Here is a 7,926-nt window from a genome sequence, read left to right as displayed (position 1 = left end):
GTCCTTGATATCTGTGTCTACTGTGAATGCCAAAATTCACACGTGAAATTTTCCAGATACTGTCTGACAGAGACTCTCTGTGCTCTGGAGAATAAGATAAAGGTCTTCTGATGTGGAGGTCTTTTCTCCCAGCACAGATCCAAGCTGTCCTCCATTCACAATGGGCCATGATGGTAAGCTTTTTTCTTGTTTCTGTTTTGTATCAACAATTAAACATTGACCTCAAAGCAGTAACCTCTCTTTTCCCTTTGGAGCTGAGCTGACCACCATGCAGGCAGCTGGACCTGAATACCCAAAGGATTTGTGACAACTGCTGTCCCTGTGGAACTAGTCCCTGATGAATCGGGTACTCCCAAGTCTTGGTTCTATATCTAGACTAGAGTATGTTCTTCAGCTACAATTTTCAAAGAAAGATCAATTCTAAGAAGAACAAATAACTGTTTTCCTCTTATTCATCTGAATTTGTAGGTGGAAATCATGAACAATATATTGAGAAGACTTTCCTAGTTATCCAAACAATAGGTGTTCTTGCTCCAGGACTTGAAGAAATTGTTCTGATTGAAGATGGAGTGGATGAACACCCAGCAGATGTTAGAATGCATGTTACCTGAGAAGAGCTCCCTGAACGCTTGCTTGTGAATCTGAGCGTTTCTTATACATTATTATCAACCCCTTGTAGCTCAGTTGGTAAAGAATCCTCCTGCAAGGCAAGAGATCCCGGTTTGATTCCTGGGTCAGGAAGATCTGCTGAAGAAGGGGTAGGCTACCCACTCCAGTATTCTTGGGTTTCCCTTGTGGCTCAGCTGGTAAAGAATCTGCCCACAGTGTGGGAGACCTGGGTTCGATCCCTGGGTTGGGAATATCCCCTGGAGAAGGGAAAGGCTACCCACTCCAGTATTCTGGCCTGGAGAATTCCATGGGCTGTATAGTCCAGGGGGACACAAAGAGTCAGACACAACTGAGCAACTTTCACTTTCACTTTCTATAACAAACATGATGTTTATTGATGTAACACTTTATTCCTGTTGTGATCTGATCACAATTATTCTGTGACTGTGACTGGCCTTCAAGTTGCTCAAACACTGAGATCCGGTAAGTGCAAGAATATAAAGATGAAGAAGAACAGGTGGTGGTTCTGAGCTGTGGAGGGGAGGGAATGGAAGCAAGATTGGGGAAATGTGACCAAAGCACCTGGGCCACCATAACCTGGAGCTTACCATCATTCTCTCCCCACAGTTACTATGGTTTGGGATGCACTGTGTAGAAAACTGGAGTCAAAGAGAAACATAAGTGGCTACTGAAGGTTGTGGACAAAATACACCAGAGTGCTTGGTGTGTTGTTTGTGGAACAATGTGTTTCCATTCTTGTGTGTCAGCTGTTCAAATTTCTACCATGTCTAAGTCTGCCAGTTCAAGATATAAATCCAAATGCTCTTAGGAAACACTTTGAATTCAGTAGGGAAGAGAAATGGTGGTAGTCAAGACAAACTCAGAGTGAGGAAATAGAGAAAACTTTAAATTTTGCACCACCAGGAGGGATAATCAAAATATTAATTTTGGAAATAGTAAGCTTTGATGAGCAAAGATCACCAGGTGACCTTGGCAGCTGAGACAAGCAATTTGAGGGAAAGTTTTAGGGTGTTTCCAGGAAGTTCCACTCCATTCAACTCTATCAGAAATATAATTTGCAAAGATTTTCCATCTCATTCTGTGGATTGACTTCTCACTTTCTTCATAATTTCCTTTGACATGAAAAATATTTGGATTTTGACAAATGCTAATTTATCTAGTTTTTCCTTTGGTGACATACCCAAGAAATCATAGCCAAATCCAATGTCATGAAACCATTCCTCAATGTTTTGTTCTAAGGGTTTCATACCTGTATCTTGCAAGTTTGGGTCTTGGACGTGTTTTGAGGTTTCTCTGTGAACGTGTGTCCGTGTGGTTTAAGGTATAACGGTCTAACTTTATTCTTTTGTAGATTGATGTGTAGTTTTATCAGCATTGTTTGTTGAAAAAACTGCACTTTTCCCATAAATGGTCTTAAGCAACCTTGTCAAACAACATTAATTTGTGTTAATTTTTGTATTCTGTTCTATTTCACTGGTCTTTCTATCTGACTTTGTGCCATTATTCATATTATTTTGATGATAATAGCTTTGCTGTAAGTTATGAAATCTGTAATTGTGAGAAATCTAAATGTGCTCTCTTTTTATTTTTTCTTTTCCAAGACTTGTTGGAGTATATATAAAGTTCTATCAAATGTATAGATCACTTTGGTTAGTATTGTCATTTTAATATTCATGAACATGGTTAACTTGCTAATATTTGCACCTTTATTTTCTTCAAACACAATTTTAAGATGACATATTTCTTTTCTCTTTTGGTTATTTCTGAGTATTTTTGATAGCATTTTCAATGAAATTGCTTTTTAAACTTTCTTCCCAGCCTGTTCATCATTCGTATATAGAATGGAAATTATTTTTCTGTGTTGACATTTTATCCTACACTTTTGCTGTAATTGTTCTTTAGCTATAAGCAGTTTTTTTTTTTAATTTTATCTTTATGGATTTCTACACACATGATTAGGTCATCTCAGAACAGAGATAATTTTAGCTATTTTGAAGTATAGTATTTCTTTTTTGTTTGTTTTCTTATTTTAGTTGAAACTACCAATTCTATGTTGACTAGAAGAGGCACACGCAAGTAAACTTTCATATTATTCATCTTAACAAGAAATGCTTTTCAGAGTGAAGAAAGAGGACAAGAGGAAGTCAGGGAGGAAAGAGGAGTCTTGAATTATACACAAGCATTCTCTTGTGCCACTCGTAAATAATTACTTTTATTTCTCCTCAATCACGCCCTTGAAGAGACTCATCAGTGTACATAGAACAGCAAATATTTGCTCATCAAATGGTATGTTGATGTGGATTTTTTTAAAAAATAAACTTTTGAGGCCAGTATTATTTGTCTCTAGGAGGTGGTCTCATTTAGTGGTTTTCAGTGGTGTGAGTGGGCTGATACTGTGTTGGCAGTTGTTGAAGAAGAAAGTGGAATCAAGAGGTGAGGTTCCTTGTTAGGGGAGATGACTGCCTGCCTCTGAAATCAGAGGAACAGTCCGCAGAGAAGGGAAAACTTATCGTGCAGCAGATGGAGGTTGGCTGACTTGAACCACATCCATATTAGCTACTGTTGCTGCTTCAACAAATGACCAAAAACTTTGTGATGTGAAACAACAATACTGTTACATTTCTCAAGGTCAGAAATTCAACATCCTATTCAATGGGCTAGCAGGTCTGCATTTCTTCTTGAGCTTAGGGGAAAACCTACTTGGTTGCCTTTTCCAGCTCCTAGAGAACTCCATCATCCATTGCCTTGGGGACTATTTCACCATCTTCAAAGCCATCTGCATAGACTCTTTGACTCAGCTGGCTTAAAACTCAACATTCAGAAAACTAAGATCACGGTATCCGGTCCCATCACTTCATGGCAAGTAGATGGGGAAACAGTGGAAACATTGTCAGACTTTTTTGGAAGGGCACCAAAATCACTGCAGATGGTGACTGCAGCCATGAAGTTAAAGACACTTGCTCCTTGGAAGGAAAGTTGTGACCAAACTCGACAGCATATTAAAAAGCAGAGACATAACTTTCAACAAAGGTCCATCTAGTTAAGGCTATGGTTTTTCTAGTAGTCATGTAAGGATGTGAGAGTTGGACTATAAAGAAAGCTGAGCACCGAAGAATTGATGCTTTTGAACTGTGGTGTTGGAGAAGACTCTTGAGAGTCCCTTGGACTGCAAGGAGATCCAACCAGTCCATCCTAAAGGAGGTCAGTCCTGAGTGTTCATTGGAAGAACTGATGTTGAAGCTGAAACTCCAATCCTTTGGCCACTGATGCAAAGAGCTGACTCATTTGAAAAGACCCTGATGCTGGGAAAGATTGAAGGTGGGAGGAGAAGGTGTCGACAGAGGATGAGATGGTTGGATGGCATCACCAACTCAATGGTCATGAGTTCGGGTAAACTCTGGAAGTTGGGGATGGACAGGGAAGCCTGGCATGCTGCAGTCCATGGGGTCACAAAGAGTTGGACATGACTGAGCGACTGAATTAAACTGAACTGATTGCCTCTTTGAGTCTCTCATCTGAAGCTCCTATATTCCCATCTCCCCTGTGACAGTAACCCTCCCAGGTCCCATGTATGAGAGATTCATGATGACACTAGGTTTACCCAGGTAATCCAGGAACATTCCAATCTTTTTATCTTAATTGTCTTTATAGATAATTTCTTTTTCTATATAAGATAAAGATCAGTTCAGTTCATTCGCTCAGTCCTGTCCGACTCTTTGCGACCCCATGAATCGCGGCACTCCAGGCCTCCCCGTCCGTCACCAACTCCCAGAGTCTACCCAAACCCATGTCCATCGAGTTGCTGGTGCCATTCAGCCCTCTCATCCTCCGTTGTCCCCTTCTCCTCCTGATCCCAATACTTCCCAGCATTAGGGTATTTTCCAATGAGTCAACTCTTTGCAAGACATGGCCAAAGTATTGGAGTTTCAGCTTCAACATCAGTCCTTCCAATGAACACCGAGGACTGATCTCCTTTAGGATGGACTGGTTGGATCTTCGTGCAGTCCAAGGGACTCTCGAGTCTTCTTCAACACGACAGTTCAAAAACATCAATTCTTCAGCGCTCAGCTTTCCTCACTGTCCAACTCTCATATCCATGAATGACTACTGGAAAAACCATAGCCTTGATTAGATGGACATTTGTTGGCAAAATAATGTCTCTGCTTTTAAATATGCTATCCAGGTTGGTCATAACTTTTCTTCCAAGGAGTAAGTGTATGTTAATTTCATGGTTGCAATCACCATCTGCAGTGATTTTGGAACCCAAAATAATAAAGTCTGACACTGTTTCCACTGTTTCCCCATCTATTTCCCATGAAGTGTTGGGACCAGATGCCATGATCTTAGTTTTCTGAATGTTGAGCTTTAAGCCAACTTTTTAACTCTCCTCCTTCACTTTCATCAAGAGGCTTTTTAGTTCCTCTTCACTTTCTGCCATAAGGGTGGTGTCATCTGCTTATCTGAGGTTATTGATATTTCTCCTGGCAATCCTGATTCCTGCTTGTGCTTCTTCCAGCTCAGTGTTTCTCATGATGCACTGTGCGTACAAGTTAAACAAGCAGGGTGACAATATACAGCCTTCAGGTACTCCTTTTCATATTTGGATTTGGATCCAGTCTGTTGTTCCATGTTCAGTTCTAACTGTTGCTTCCTGATCTGTATACAGGTTTCTCAGGAGACAGGTCAGATGGTCTAACATTCTCATCTCTTTCAGAATTTTCCAGTTTATTGTGATCCACACAGTCAAAGACTGGCATAGTCAATAAAGCAGAAATAGATGTTTTTCTGCAAGTCTCTTCCTTTTTCTATGATCCAGCGGATGTTGGCAATTTGATCTCTGGTTCCTCTGCCTTTTCTAAAATCAGCTTGAACATCTGGACGTTCATGGTTCGTGTATTGCTGAAGACTGGCTTGGAGAATTTTGAGCATTACTTTACTAGCGTGTGAGATGAGTGCAATTATGTGGTAGTTTGAGCATTCTTTGGGATTGCCTTTCTTTGGGATTGGAATGAAAACTGACCTTTTCCAGTCCCATGGCCACTGCTGACTTTTCCAAATTTGCTGGCATATTGAGTGCAGCACTTTCACAGCATCATCTTTCAGAATTTGAAATAGCTGAACTGGAATTCCATCACCTCCACTAGCTTTGATTGTAGTGATGCTTTCTAAGGCCCACCTGACTTCCTATTCCAGGATATCTGGCTCTAGGTGAGTGATCACACCGTCGTGATTATCTGGGTCATGAAGATCTTTTTTGTTTATTTCTTCTGTGTATTCTTGTCACCTCTTCTTAATATCTTCTGCTTCGGTTAGGTCCATACCATTTCTGTCCCTTATCGAGCCCACATTTGCATGAAATGTTCCCTTTGTATCTCTAATTTTCTTGAAGAGATCTCTAATATTTCCCATTCTGTTGGTTTCCTCTATTTCTTTGCATTGATCACAGACGAAGGCTTTTTTAAAAATCTCTCCTTGCTATTCTTTGGAACTCTGCATTCAGATGGGAATATCTTTCCTTTTCTCCTTTGCTTTTCACTTCTCTTCTTTTCACAGATATTTCTAAGGCCTCCTTAGACAACGATTTTGCTTTTTTGCATTTCTTTTCTAATAGCCAGGACATGGAAGCAACCTAGATGCCCATCAGCAGATGAATGGATAAGGAAGCTGTGGTACATATACACCATGGAATATTACTCAGCTGTCAAAAAGAATTCATTTGAATCAGTCCTAATGAGATGGATGAAACTGGAGCCCATTATACAGAGTGAAGTAAGCCAGAAAGATAAAGAACATTACAGCATACTAACACATATATATGGAATTTAGAAAGATGGTAATGATAACCCTATATGCAAAACATGGGGATGGTCTTGATCCCTGTCTCCTATACAATGTCATGAACCTCCGTCCATAGTTCATCAGGCACTCTGTCTATCAGATCTAGTCCCTTAAATCTATTTCTCACTTTTACTGTACAATCATAAGGGATTTGATTTAGGTCATACCAGAACGGTCTAGTAGTTTTCTGCATTTTCTTCAATTTAAGTCTGAATTTGGCAATAAGGAGTTCATGACCTGAGCCACAGTCGGCTCCCAGTCTTGTTTGTGCTGACTGTATAGAGCTTCTCCATCCTTGACTGCAAGGAATATAATCAATCTGATTTTGGTGTTGACCATCTGGTGATGTCCATGTGTAGAGTCTTCTCTTGTGTTGTTGGAAAAGAGTGTTTGCTATGACCAGTGCATTCTCTTGGCAAAACTCTATTAGCCTTTGCCTTGCTTCATTCTGTACTTCAGGGCCAAATTTGCCTGTTACTCCAGGTGTTTCTTGACTTCCTACTTTTGAATTCCAGTCCCCTATAATGAAAAAGACACCTTTTTTGGGTGTTAGTTCTAAAAGGTCTTGTAGGTCTTCATAGAACTTGTTCAACTTCAGCTTCTTCAGTATTACTGGTTGGGGCATGAGCTTAGATTACCGTGATATTGAATGATTTGCCTTGGAAACAAACAGAGATCATTGTGTGGCTGCACGGGCGCAGGAGGGCTGAGAGGAGCTACTCCACATTCAAGGTCAGGAGGGGTGTCCGTGAGGAGATACCCCTCGTTCAAGGTAAGGAGCAGTGGCTGTGCTTTGCTCTAGCAGCCATGAAGAGATACCCCAGGTCCGAGGTAAGAGAAACCCAAGTAAGACGGTAGGTGTTGCAAGAGGGCATCAGACGGCAGACACACTGAAACCATAATCGCAGGTAACTAGGACCAAACGGACCACAGCCTTGTCTAATCAGTGAAACTAAGCCATGCTGTGGGTGGGGGGCCACACAAAACATGCGGGTCATAAGTGTAGAGGTCTGACAGATTGTGGTCCACTGGAGAAGGGAATGGCAAACCACTTCAGTATTCTTGCCTTGAGAACCCCATGAACAGTATGAAAAGGCAAAAAGATAGGACACTGAAAGAGGAACTCCCCAGGTCAATAGATGCCCAATATGCTACTGGAAATCTGTGGAGAAATAACTCCAGAAAGAATGAAGGGATGGAGCCAAAGCAAGAACAATACCCAGTTGTGGATGTAACTGGTGATAGAAGCAAGGTCTGATGCTGTAAAGAGCAATATTGCATAGGAACCTGGAATGTTAGGTCCATGAATCAAGGCAAGTTGGAAGTGGTCAAACAGGAGATGGCAAGAGTGAACGTCGACATTCTAGGAATCAGTGAACTAAGATGGACTGAAATGGGTGAATTTAACTCAGATGACCATTATATCTACTACTGTCGGCAGCAATCCCTTAGAAGAAA

Source organism: Cervus elaphus, chromosome 23, assembly GCF_910594005.1.
Source record: "Cervus elaphus chromosome 23, mCerEla1.1, whole genome shotgun sequence".
NCBI lineage: Eukaryota > Metazoa > Chordata > Mammalia > Artiodactyla > Cervidae > Cervus > Cervus elaphus.
Note: the sequence above shows the minus strand (reverse complement) of the source record.